The sequence below is a fragment of the Chiloscyllium punctatum genome, chromosome 22, assembly GCF_047496795.1.
Source record: "Chiloscyllium punctatum isolate Juve2018m chromosome 22, sChiPun1.3, whole genome shotgun sequence".
NCBI classification, from domain to species: Eukaryota; Metazoa; Chordata; class Chondrichthyes; order Orectolobiformes; family Hemiscylliidae; genus Chiloscyllium; species Chiloscyllium punctatum.
The window spans coordinates 72,889,995-72,903,553 of NC_092760.1; the positions used below are offsets into that span (position 1 = coordinate 72,889,995).

Sequence of the window (13,559 nt, forward strand, 5' to 3'; positions counted from 1 at the left end):
CTTCATGTGTTGATAGAACCTTAATACATATGATGATTGAGGAAATAAACATTACAGTATTGAATTTGTAGTTATTTTTCTTTGTGATTTGAGCACTTATCTGCACAATGCAATCAGTCTTCATTCATTGACTGTGCCTCGTTTCCTCCTTACTTGCATTGATTTTAGAACTTGACTCAAGGTAAAAGCCTGATTTAGTGTTTTGTAACTTATGGTATTAATGACTACACACACGAAAACAGCAGAGGTAAATGCTGGTGAGCAATCAGTGAGATGGTACATAAGTTACAGATCTAATTGAAAATTAAATTATTTTCATCAAATGTATGAGTATTTTGATTGTTTTTAGGATTTGATCTCTGACACTATTGGAAATGCTGATTCTTTGTAATTCCTGTGACAGAGGGGAACGAGTAGGTAACCATAATCAAGAGAAGTTATTTTTAAATAAAGGTTTGAAAAATCAGCTAAACCTCAATAAATGGCACATGATTTCCAATGAACACACATACTTCTAATTTGACATAACCCTTTAAAAAAGTATATCTCCTGCCTTTGTTACCATTTTTATGGTATGATCATTTGATGGTAATTTCATAGGGGAACAAAGGTCATCCCGGATCCTGTACCACTGACAAGGAGATTTTCGTTAGAAATCACATAACACCAGGTTATAGTCCAACAGGTTTAATTGGAAGCACACTAGCTTCCAATTAAACCTGTTGGACTATAACCTGGTGTTGTGTGATTTTTAACTTTGTACACCCCAGTCCAACACTGGCATCTCTAAATCAAGGAGATTTTAGATTGTTATTAGGTGAAACTTCCAATTCCTTTCAGTTACAAAACTCTATTCTAAACTACGCTTTTAAAATGAGAGGATATGGAAAAAAAAATTGCAGAGAGCAGCTGATATCTTTATTTAGCATTTTACCATAAACATACTCCCAAAAAAGAGATACTTTGCATGTGAAATCTTCATTTCAAAGCAGAGGTTGCTTCGAAGCATCATGTATTGGCTTGTGTAAGAGGAGTAATTTTCTACAATTGACAGTCAACCAGAAATAAACCATAGTTATATGATACTTAAGACCATAAGACCATAAGACATAGGAGTGGAAGTAAGGCCATTCGGCCCATCGAGTCCACTCCGTCATTCAATCATGGCTGATGCGCATTTCAGCTCCACTTGCCCGCATTCTCCCCGTAGCCCTTAATCCCTCTAGACAACAAGAACCTATCAATCTCGGCCTTGAAGACATTTAGCGTCCCGGCTTCCACTGCACTCTGTGGCAATGAATTCCACAGGCCCACCACTCTCTGGCTGAAGAAATGTCTCCGCATTTCTGTTCTGAAATGACCCCCTCTAATTCTAAGGCTGTGTCCATCATTAGGCACATTCTTTTAAATTTTCTATGGACGATGAAAAATTCAAATGATGGAGCATTAATTTCCAACTTTCAGGTCATTTGTGAATCTATCTTCCATTAACAAATGTACTTGATGGCATTATATATCAGGCACAGACTGGGAAGATCCCAAATGCACTGTGCAGGTTCCACTCCACTCAAACAAAAGGTTCGAGACTTACAATTAGTGTCATCTAAGAGATCAGACAACAATTTCACCTTTAGTTATTATACAGCATTAGTTGAATTTAGAGTCAAAGCCTAATGAATAAAGATGCAAAAGATTTTGCTGTATGTGGTTATGGAAATCCCATATTTAAAACATAATGGCACAAGAGAACAAAACATGAAACTTAATTTTTCATAATCGAAACCACAATCCTCCATTTAAATTTTCCAATGTTATGAAAAATAACCCACACGTAAAGGCATGTAACATTGTCCAGATGATAAACCTGATTTGCGAGCAGAATAACTGCAGAATAACTGCAATATGACTTTCCCATATTTCGGTCATTTTTGTAACATTTTATAATGAGTTTCCCTTCACAATTTTCTGGCATGATCATCTCAAATGTACCTCATTAACTGTGTACCAAGCCCCTGTCGTGCCCCTGTACATTCAATCTCATCCAAATTCTTCCACTCGCTTTTGGCGGAGGTACTCAGGATTGTCAGGGCGTCAAGAGATCACTAAGTGCCAGTGCCACCTTTAAAGGCCATTGAGCGCCAGAATAAGTCCTGGCAGTCTGGAGCTGTCCTGTATACTTCATGACATTCACCCTTGGCTCTGTGGAACATAGCTGAGAGTGTGGTGCTAGAAAAGCACAAGTCAGGCAGCATCTGAGGAGCAGGAAAAATAGATGTTTTGGGCAAGAACTCTTCATCAGCAATGAGGCTCATGAGCCTAGGGGTGGGGTAACGAGATAAATGGAAGGGGGTGGGGCTGGGGAGAAGGTAGCTGAGAGTGCAGTAGATGGATGGAGATGGGGGTAATGGTGATAGGTCAGAGAGGAGGGTGGAGTGGATAGGAGGGAAGGAAGATGGACAGGTGGGACAGGTCATGAGGCCGGTGCCGAGTTGAAAGGTTGGAACTGAGATAAGGTGAAGGAAAGGGAAATGAGGAAATGAGTGAAGTCCACATTGATGCTGCATGGATAGAGGATCCCAAGGTGTAAGATGAGGTGTTCTTCCTCCTGGCATCGGGTGTGGTGATGGAGGAGGCCTAAGACCTGCACCCAACACCATTACCCCCACCTCCATCCACCTATTGCACTCTCAGCTACCTTCCCCCCATCCCCACCCTCCTCCCATTTATCTCTCTAACCACACACCTCCCCCACCCTCCCAACCCGGCTCACAAATCTCATTGCAGCGCCATACTCTCGATTCTGATCTCCAGCATCTGCAGTCCTTCCTTTCTGTGCGGAATATAGACCCGGTCTCCTTCAAGGACAATGTTTTCATCCCCAAGCCAGTCTTTGCTGCACTCCCTTAAAGGCAAGTGTATTGTTTCTTGGATAAGGAGACCAAAACCATGCATAATTCTCCAGCTGCCATCTCACCGTAAAATTATGGAAGGACATCTTACTCATAGAAATCATAAAAAATGTATGGCATGGAAGGAGTCCATTCAGTCTTTCAGGTATGTGCCTATTAATGAAGAGCTACCTGTTTGATCCCACATCCCAAATTAGCCCCCAGGTAACAGCTCCTCAGGAAGACATTCAAGCACCTTTTAAATGTGGAGAGAATTTCTACCTCTACCACTCTTTTAGGCTGTGAGTTCTGGGATACTGCCACCCACTGGTGAAAATATATGTTTTCATTTCCTTTTACCAATTTCTTTAAATTTATGCCTTTCTGATTTCTGCTTGTGTAGAGGCGTTGTTCCCATTTACTCTATATAAGTCACTCACAATTTATACACTGCAATTAGGTCACCCCTCAGCCTCCTCTATTTCAGAGAAAACAACACCAGCCTATTCAATCTTCCCTCCAAGCTAAAATGTTCCAGTCTTGGCAACATGCTTGTATAAACCCTTTGCACACCCTCTGGTGTAATCTGAACTTCCCTCTAAGTGATGACCAGAACTGTACACAGTGTTCACAAAATTCTATTCTATGCCTTGGCTGATCGCAATCATGACCCCCCCTCCTCAGTCTTCTCTACTCCAAGGACAACAACCATATGCCTTGAAACCACTTTATTGTCCTGCTTTATTTAATGATCAGTGGACTATACTCCAAAGATCCCCTGTTCCTCCACATCATTCAGTATTCTCCTATTTATTGCATATTCCCTTCCATTGTTGCAGCATACAAGGGGACCCGGATTCGATTCCAGCCTCGGGATGCTGTCTGTGTGGAGTTTGTAGATTCTCCCCACATCTGTGTGGGTTTCCTCTGGGTGCTCCGGTTTCCTCCCAAAGTCCAAAGATGTGCATGCTAAATTTCCCATAGTGTTCAGGGATGTGTAGGTTAGGTGCATTAGTCAGGGGTAAATGCAGAGTAATAGGGTAAGGAGATGGGTCTGGGTAGTTACTCTTCAGAGGGTTAGGGGGTGTTGACTTTTTGGGCATAATGGCCTGTTTCCACACTGTGGGGATTCTATGAAAAAAAACGAAGTACTTCACACCTCTCTGAATTGAATTGTTTTCTACTTTTATGCCCAATTGCGCAAACAATCTACATTCTGCTATGGTTTAAAGATTTCCCACTCATTGTCAGCCACACAAACAATTTGTATCATAGGTTAACATCCTCCATCTAAACATATAGGCTATTTTTGGGGACCTTAATAGATCCTACTCTTTCCTTAGTTATGCTTTTGTTCTTTATGCACTTAAGAAACCTCCACAGAAATCAGTCCACTTAAGTTTTAAAAGTTTTGAAAAGTCTCGGGTTTTGTCCAGTATTTTATGATGTGTAGGTGCCAGCGTGTCACCTGATTAAGGAGCAGCGCTCCAAAAGCTTGTGATTTTGAATAAACCGTTGGACTATAACTTGGAGTCATGTGATTTCTGACTGTCCAGTATTTTAGATATTGAGGATTTTTGCTTGATTCTACAGCCTTCCCATAACCAACAATCAGATCTCAGCTCTGCGGTCTTGCCACATGCAGTCGTACTAGTGGTGGACACTTAAATAATTCAATGGAGCAGAAAGCTCCACAAATATCCCCATCCACAATGACGGTGGAGCCCAGCTCATCAGCACAGAAGAGAAGCCTGAGGCATTCTCAACAATCTTCAGCCAGGAGTGCCGAACGGATGATCCATCTTGGCCTCCTCCAGTGGTCCCCATGATCACAAAAAACAGTTTTCAGCCAATTCAATTCACTCCACGTGATATCAAGAAATGGTTGGAGACACTGGGTTGTGCAAAAGCCATGGGCCCTGAAAATATTCTGGCAATAGTACTGAAGACTTGTACTCCAGAATCTGCCAGTCCTTTAGCCAAATTCTTTCAGTACATCAATTACAGCACTGGCATCTATTTAACAATATGGACAATTGCCCAGTTATGCCCTGTGCATAAAAAGCAGGGTAAATCCAACCTCATCAGTCTACTCTCAATCATTAGTAAAGTGATGGAAGGTGCCATTAACAGTGCTATCAAGCAGTACCTGCTCAACAATAACCTGCTCAGTGACGCTCAGTCTGAGTTCTGACAGGGCCACTAAGCTCCTGACCTCGTTACAGCCTTGGTTCAAATGTGGACAAAAGAGCAAAATTCCAGAGGTGAGATGAGAGTGACAGCGATTAACATCAATGCTGCATTCAACCGAGTGTGGCATCAAGGAGTCCTCGTGAAATTGAAATCAATGGGTATCGGGGGCAAACTCACTAACACTTGGAGTCATGTCTGGCATGTAGGAAGATGGTTGTGGTTGTTGGGGGTCAGGCATCTCAGCTCCAGAACATCTCTGCACGAGTTCCTCAGGGTAGTGTCCTAGGCCCAACCACCTTCAGCTGCTTCATCAATAACGCTCCCTCCATCATAAGGCCTGAAATGAGGATTCCTGAAGAAGGGCTTATGCCCGAAGCATCGATTCTCCTGCTCCTTGGATGCTGCCTGACCTGCTGCGCTTTTCCAGCAACACATTTTTTAGCTCTGAAATGAGGATGCTCGCTGACGTTGGCACCATGTTCAGCAACATTCACAACATCTCAAATACTTAAGCAGTCTATGTTCATTGCAACAGTATCTGGACAATATTCAGACTTGGGCTGACAAGTGGCAAGCAACATTAGTGCTACACAAATGCCAGATGATGACCATCTTGAATAAGAAACGATCTAACCATTGCCCCTTGACATTCAATGGTGTTAAAATCACTGAATCCTCCACTATGAATATTCTGGGGATTACCACTGACCAGAAACTCAGCTGCACTAGCCATATTAACATAGTAGCTGCAAGAGAAAGTCAGAGGCTCAGAGCACTGTAGCGAGTAACTGACTTCCTGACTTCCCAAAGTCTGTCCACCATCTACAAGGCTCAAGTCAAGAGTGCAATGGAATACTCTCCCTTTGCCTGGCTTAATGCAGTTTCAACAAGAGCCAAGAACCTTGACACTATCCAGGACAAGGCAGCCTGCTTAACTGGCACCATATCGAGAAACATTCATTCCCTCCATCATTGACGTTCAGTAGCAACAGTGTGTACCATCTCCAAGATGCACTGAGAAACTCATCAAAGATCCTTAGATAGCATCTTCTAAACCCATGACCTCATCCATCTAGAATGACAAGACAGCAGTTACATGAGGTACATATACCACGCCCTGCAAGTTACCCTCCAAGACACTCACCACCCTGACTTAGAAATATATTGTCGTTCCTTCCGTGCTTTGGGGGTAAAAATAAGCAATTCCCTTCTTAAGGGTATTGTGGGTCAACCTACAACTACAGTGGTTCAAGAAGAGAGCTCACTATTGGGGTGGCACGGTGACTCAGTGAGTTAGCACTGCTGCCTTACAGCGCCAGTGACTTGGGTTCGATTCCAGCCTCGGGCGACTGTCTGTGTGGAGTTTGCACATTCTCCCCGTGTCTGCGTGGGTTTCCTCCAGGTGCTCCAGTTTCCTCCCACAATCCAAAGATTTGCAGGTGAGGTGAATTGGCCATACTAAATTGCCCATAGTGTTAGGTGCAATAGTCAGGCGTAAATATAGGGTAGCAGAATGGGTCTGGTTTGATTACTCCTCGGGGTGTCGGTGTGGACTTGTTGGGGCAAAGAGACTGTTTCCATACTGTAGGGAAGCTAATCTAATCACCTTCTCAAGCACAACCAGGGAAGGGCAATAAATGCTGGCCCAGCCAGTGATATTCCCATCCCAATTATGAATTAAATGAAAAACCATATATGTAATATCACACATTGTTCTTTCACTGATGCTGTCAGTATTCTTCCATTAAGCAAAACCTATACTTCTACCCCGCTTGTCCAATTTTGTTGTGCATGCCACAAACTTGTCAATAAAATGAAGTTTAAGAATGCTATGTTCTCTGTTACTATTAAAGTAATCAAAATCACCCACTACTACTGCAGTATTATATTTGCATTAGTCAAACATTTACTGATAAATTTGCTCCTTACCTCCTTCATAAATTATCTGTAGTGTAACTGCCCCTTTTTAGTTCCTTAGCTAAACGCATATAGCCTCAACTATATCATCCTTTCTCATGGGCTGTAATGGTTTCTCTAATCACTGCTAGCCTCTCAGCATTTTTATTTCATTCTCTACCTCTTTTGAAAACCCTGTAACTTGAAATGTTGATCTGCAATTTCTGTTCCTTTTTAAACCATGTTTCAATAACAGCAAAAAGTCATGCTTTCACATATCAAGCTGTGCTCTCAACACATCTGCCTTATTTGTTATACTCCTTGTACTTAGACATATCTCATTAAGCGCCAGCAGACTCATTATTTTTTGTCTATTTTCCAATCTCTGTGTGGTCTGCCTTCCAAACATTCCTGTTAATTCTCATCGAATCCCATTGCAATAAAGAGAAAGTGAGGACTGCGGATGTTGGAGTGTCAGAGTCAAAAGGTGTGATGCTGGAAATGCACAGCCGGTCAGTCAGCAGCCAAGGAGCAGGAGAGTTGACATTTCATGCATAAGCCCTTCATCAGGCATGTGGGGTGGGGAAGGGGGCTGAGAGATAAATAGGATGGTGGGGGTGGGGCTGGAGGGGAGACAGCTGAGAAGGTGATAGGTGGTGATTGTGATTGGTCAGTGGGGTGGAATGGATGGGTGGGAAGGAAGATGAGGCGTTGCTCTCAATGTGATCTCCTCTATATCAGGGAGATACAATACCAACTCGAGGAGTGGTTCAGGGAACACTTCTGGGACACACGCACCCACCCTGTGTCTGACCACTTCAACTCTCCCTCCCACTCCACCAAGGACATGCAAGGCCTCTTATTCCAGTTTCAATCACATGGTATCAACATCAAATTCACTAGTTTCTATATCTCCCCTCCCCTTACCTTATTCCAGAACCAAACCTCCAACTCGGCACTACCCTCTTGACCTGGCCTACCTGTCCATCTTCCTTCCCACCTATCCACTCCACCCTCCCCTCTGACCTATCACAATCACCCCCCACCTGCATCCACCTATCAGCTTCTCAGCTACCTACCCCCCAACCCCACCCCACCCTCCTATTTATCTCTCAGCCCCCTTCACCCCCTCTCCCCAACCTACCACATTCCTGATGAAGGGGTTATGCCTGAAATGTTGACTCTCCTGCTCTTCGGATGCTGCCTGACTTGCTGTGCTTTATCCAGTGCCACATTTTTTTACCCATTGCAATTAAGGCTTACATAAAGTTTGCCTTCCTAATTACTTTCCATACCTCCATGTTAACTTTCTGTGATTTATGATATAATATTTGATTTAATTTATTGTCACATGTACTTATTACAAATACAGTGAAAGGTGTTGTTTAGTGTCGCCACTCTCCAGCACCATCTTAAAACAAAGAAAATAAATCAAAACTCAGAATATGGTGTGTTATGAAGTCGAAGGAGTGTACTGTACCTTTATGAGAGAGAGAAAGCGGTTTCACACTGACAACTTGCAGGCACCTTTCAAGTGACTGACTAGCAGTCTTAGAGTGTACTGTAAAATTTAAAATATGTAACATTTGGCTGTGAAACAAACACTCAGTTTTGCTTGCTATTTTGGCAACCATTTGAATTGAACCAATCATTTTAAATTATGCCGCAGGATACTAAAAGCTGATCACTTTTGAATATATTGTTTTGCCAACATCGAACTAATGAAACGGTCTGATGCTGCGGATGTAAAGAAGTAGACATTTTGACAGTTAGAGAGTGAGATCAACAGCCATCGACAGGGTAACTGTCAACAAAATGCTTTCTATCAAAGGTACCTTTCTCATATGAAACATCTTTGCAGCAAAGGACTGAAGATGACCCAGGGAGTTCTTCAGCCAGAGGGAGACAGACACCGACGACAGCCACTGTGTGGTTTTTAAATTAAGTTGATGTAACTTTAATGTGGGCTTTTATTGAAACAGTATATTATTGTAGAGTTGGAGGCAGATAATAAACATTTAAGAGTTGTAAAACATTATTGTTTAATGTTCATTCTTAGGATTAAGGAATAAATCGATACTTTTTCTTCAAATGGTGAAAGTTGGGAGTTCTCTGTCACTCACGTTTTAACAGATTACAGGGCGAGGTGAGCTTTTCTGGGTGTTTGTTTTAATTAGCAGAAAGGTTCACCATCGTATCATAACAGGAGCCAGAAAAATAAAACAGTTAAGTTTTTCTTGTAATCTTATCTCAATAAAGTGTCTTTGGAACAGCTCACCCTTCTAGCTCAGATGTTGGCCTGGATCTTGTGTTCTGCCACCTGATGCCTCATGTCCCTACTTCTAAACAGATGGCACTGTTGTTACTGTATTTTGCCACACTGTTGCTGCTGCTGAAACTGAGAATGACAGCTCTCTGGTGCCATCTTGCCTCTACCAGTGCTGTCACTGCCATGAGTTCATGGTGGGCTGACCTCACCAACGCAGTTGCTGCCAGTGCCGCACGTCCCTGCACTGTGACCAAGCTTGCTGCCGTCACTGCCTCCACCGTGAGGCACCTGGGCCTAGCAGTGAACATGGAGCCTTGGCTCAGTCTGTGAGACTGGGCCGGAGGATTAAGCTGGGGACATGCTCCTTGTTCGCTTGGAGATCTCAAGCTGGAGAGGAGTTGTGTCCACCTCGTTCTGGCATTGCTGCCACCACCACTGAACTCCTTCTTCTTCGTCAGTTACTTGGCCTTGCCACTCCTCAGGCATGTGCCGCCATCTTTGTCTGCCATTCCACACAGGGCCCACTCTCGCCAATGCTGGTTCAAAGGCCGATAACATCCAGATCCTGATTAATCATGTGTCAACATCAGATCTTGACATAATCTTATTTGCAGAGCATTCACTTACAATGTCCTCAACCTTTGCAAACACTGGCAGTGGCCACTCATATTTAGATCTTTATGAATCGAGTGACTCTGTCAGATCTTGTTATCATATCCGTTTTTGATGATTCTGTCTGCAAAACCTTCTCCTTTGATGTTAAATTTTAGACACAACTCTAATGCATATGTGCAGTGCCCCCCCCCCCCTTTTACTCCCCCTGAATGCCAATTTTCTACAGTCTCTCATCTTTTAAAAAATATTTGGTACTTCTATTTTTCCTCCAATATGGAACAGTTCCCAATTCTTCACACGATATTTCACCTTGCTAAGCAACTGCTGTTGTAAGACGGTCATCAAAAGATAAGGATTTCACTGTATATTTATCAAAGAGGACGTTGCAGGATAAGCTAACTGTGAACAAGGCAAAGCAGAGTTGATATGAAATATTTATAGGTTGCATAAAATGAGTAAAACCAGGAGAAAAGATGCACTGGTCAATATTTCTGTTCTGCAATAGTCGTGCATCTTTCAGTAGGTGGCTGGTTAGCTATTGCTGCTAGAGCTGAAGGTTTACAGAATCATGTTCAGCAAATGTGTTTCAGCAGTTGGTGCTTTAGAATCATGTCAAGAAGAGTGAATGACAAAGAATAAATTAACAATGATCAAATGGAAAGCCAATTTAAAAATGGCTGATAAAACAAGATAAAGCTCTCACCAAGTGGAGATTCCACTTGTTAGTGACACAAGCCAGCATGTATGTGTTACAAGCATCTGACAGATAATTCTGTTTCAAATTAGAAATTTATTCAGTCTCATTATTTGAAAACTATGCATTTTTTTTCTATTGAGTCTATAATGTGTAAAAAAATACGAAGAATGAACTACATGCAAGTTGTGACTAATAAGGATGATTATTAAACTATATTTTAATTACAACAAAGGTTCAAATGTTGATTGCCTGAAATTAGAGAGGAATGATACAGTCGGTTCACTATCATGGATGACATTATTTTGGAGTTATGGTAAGTTTGTATTTTATAGATAGGTCATATGTCTGATTTTCCAAATGGTTTCTATGGACACATTCATTGTATTCCAGCAGATGTTCTGAAACCTGTTCATTTATATGAGACAATGAGAGAAAGTTTCAAGATGGGAGATGTCAGAATCAAATTTAATGTCTGCACAAATCCAAATCTTTATTCATAGGTTGTTTTATGCTTTATCAATGTCACAGATGAAAAAAAGAGCCATTGAATTTAGCAATAATGTCATTTTTAAAAAGAAAATCTCATTGTTTGAATTCTCAACATGAAGTGGCACTGAGCTGTATCAAAGGACATTGGAAGATTTCATATTTCTCCTAAATCAACCAATCTTGGCAACAGGATTATGTTGAACTCCAGAATCTTTGGAGAATGTGAGGACTGCAGATGCTGGAGATCAGAGTCAAAAAGTGTGGTACTGGAAATATAGAAAGACAAAAAAAAAAGGATAATCTGCTATGTGAGGTTAGAAGTAAAAGGTGAAACAGAAAGGAGAGGACCCCAAAAGCTGACGTTCATTATCTGCAATATGGATAATTGATTTTTTGATTCTTTGGTTTCATTCATGATTTTGTTATCTCTAGATTTGACTGTTCTAATTTATCCTCCTAATTAGTCTCTGATATTGAACATACTAAAGTCAAAGTCTTCCAACACTTACCTATGTCCTAGCACACACCAAATCCAAATCCCAAATCCACCTTGTCCTCACTGACCTATGCTGGCTCCAAGTCAAGTAATGGATTCATATTAAAATTCTCTTCCTTGTTTACAAATCAGTTGAGCATCTTGCCCCTCCCTCACTCTAACCTCCACGAGAACCTCAAATCTCTGAGATTTTTAATTCATGTAATCTTAGCAAATTGAGCATTTCCAATTAAATGTTTATTTCCTTCCAATTTTGCTGACTTCTGCATTCAGTGACTTTGGCCAAAAGCTCTGGAATTTCCTCCATACAGCTCTATGCTTGTCTTCTATAATTCCTGCTTCAGGGGATGCCTTAAAACCTACCTCTTTGATAAAGATTTTAATTATCAATCCCATTTTCACAAAATTCTGTCAAATCCAAAAGGAAGTGGGATAGTAGCATTTTCATTTCCTTGATCTGAGTTTTTGGGATGTGAATATTTCTGGCAAGGCTAGTCTTTCCCAATTGGCCTCAAACTGAGTGCCTTGCTAAACAATTTCAGAGATCTGGTGCCTGTGGGTCTGGAGTCACTTGCACAGACTGAATAAGGATGACAGATTTTGACTCATGAAAGACATGAGTGAACCAAGGGATGTTTATCTTCATTGGGTGATTTTATGATGAAAAATAAAGAGTAGCAATTCATTCCATGTTCAGCGATTCAATTTAAATGCCTTTCAGTATATGCTGTTGGTTTTGAATACCTATTTTCCACATATTATTCCAGGTCTTCGGACCAATAATCCATTAACATTAACATTGCAACTATGCTAAAACAGATCAAATTGGGCTCTTCAAAGCTGTGAAGAAGAGTGCCTTTATAAGAACTTCCAAATTTACAAGAAAGGTGATCAAACATCAATGTTCTCTCCCAAGTCCAGCATTAGGAATCAGTTACAATCGGGCACTGAGCAGGACATGCAGTTCACCTGCCAGACACCTGACTCCAGTACTTGCAACTCTGTCATAGCATGGGTGTCCCAGGAGGACAGTAGAAATACTTCAAGCATGTTCTCAGAACATCATTGTTGAGATCAAGCCTCCCCACTGACTCATTGGAGGCCCTCGTTTGTAACCACCAAAATTCAAAAGGCTTATTCAGGAAGGCACCAAACACAGCGGGAAACCTTACTGGCATGTTCACAGCTGAAGGCCAAACATTCAAAAGAGTACACAAACTTCCAAACAACCATAGTAGTTGAGTCTTTAAGCACTGCCTTCCCACTGGGGAGCAGAGTTTGCAGATCAGAGGAACTGAGGACATGATGAAAATCAGCTGGAAGCAGAGCCGAGCAGGGATGGCAGTACAGCAACAATGGCAGAAGTTTCTGGATGTAATTGAGGACATATCCCAGAGGTTTATCCCAAAGAAAAGAAGGATTATCGGGTTGGGGGGGGTGGGGGGGGGGGGGGGGGTGGGGGAGGGGGGGGGGTGGTGGTCGTGATTAGACAGCCATGGCTGACAAAGGAAGTCAGGAAAGGTATCAAAGAAAAACTGAGAGCCTGTGAAGTATCCAAGAGCACTGCAAAATCAAAAGATTGGGAAGGCTACAAAAACAAACAGAGGATGACAAAGACAGAACTAAGGAAGGAGAGAATCAAATATGAAGGCAAGCTAGCCAGTAATATTAGAAATGATAGTAAAAGTTTCTTTCAATAAATAAGAAACAAACGAGAGGCAAAAGTAGACATTGGGCAACTTCAAAGTGATGCTGGAAGCCTAGGAATGGGAGATAAAGAAATAGCTGAAGAACTTAATAAGTACTTTGCATCAATCTTCACAGTGGAAGAAATGAGAAATATCCCAACAATTCAGGACAGTCAGGGGCAGAGTTGAGTCTGGTAACCATTAAATGAGAAAGTGCTAGAAAAGCTAAAAGGTATAAAAAATGATAAGTCTCCTGGCCCCAATGGGCTACAATCTAGAGTTCTGAGGGAGGTGGCTGAGGAAATAGTGGAAGTGTTGGTTGTGATGT

General features: G+C 41.8%; 1 long non-coding RNA gene across 1 annotated transcript in view; it reads left to right on the forward strand.

The window, feature by feature from the left end:
* Positions 1–13,559, forward strand: part of LOC140493378 (uncharacterized) — a 98,158-nt gene that overhangs the window by 50,878 nt on the left and 33,721 nt on the right. The window lies entirely within an intron of this gene.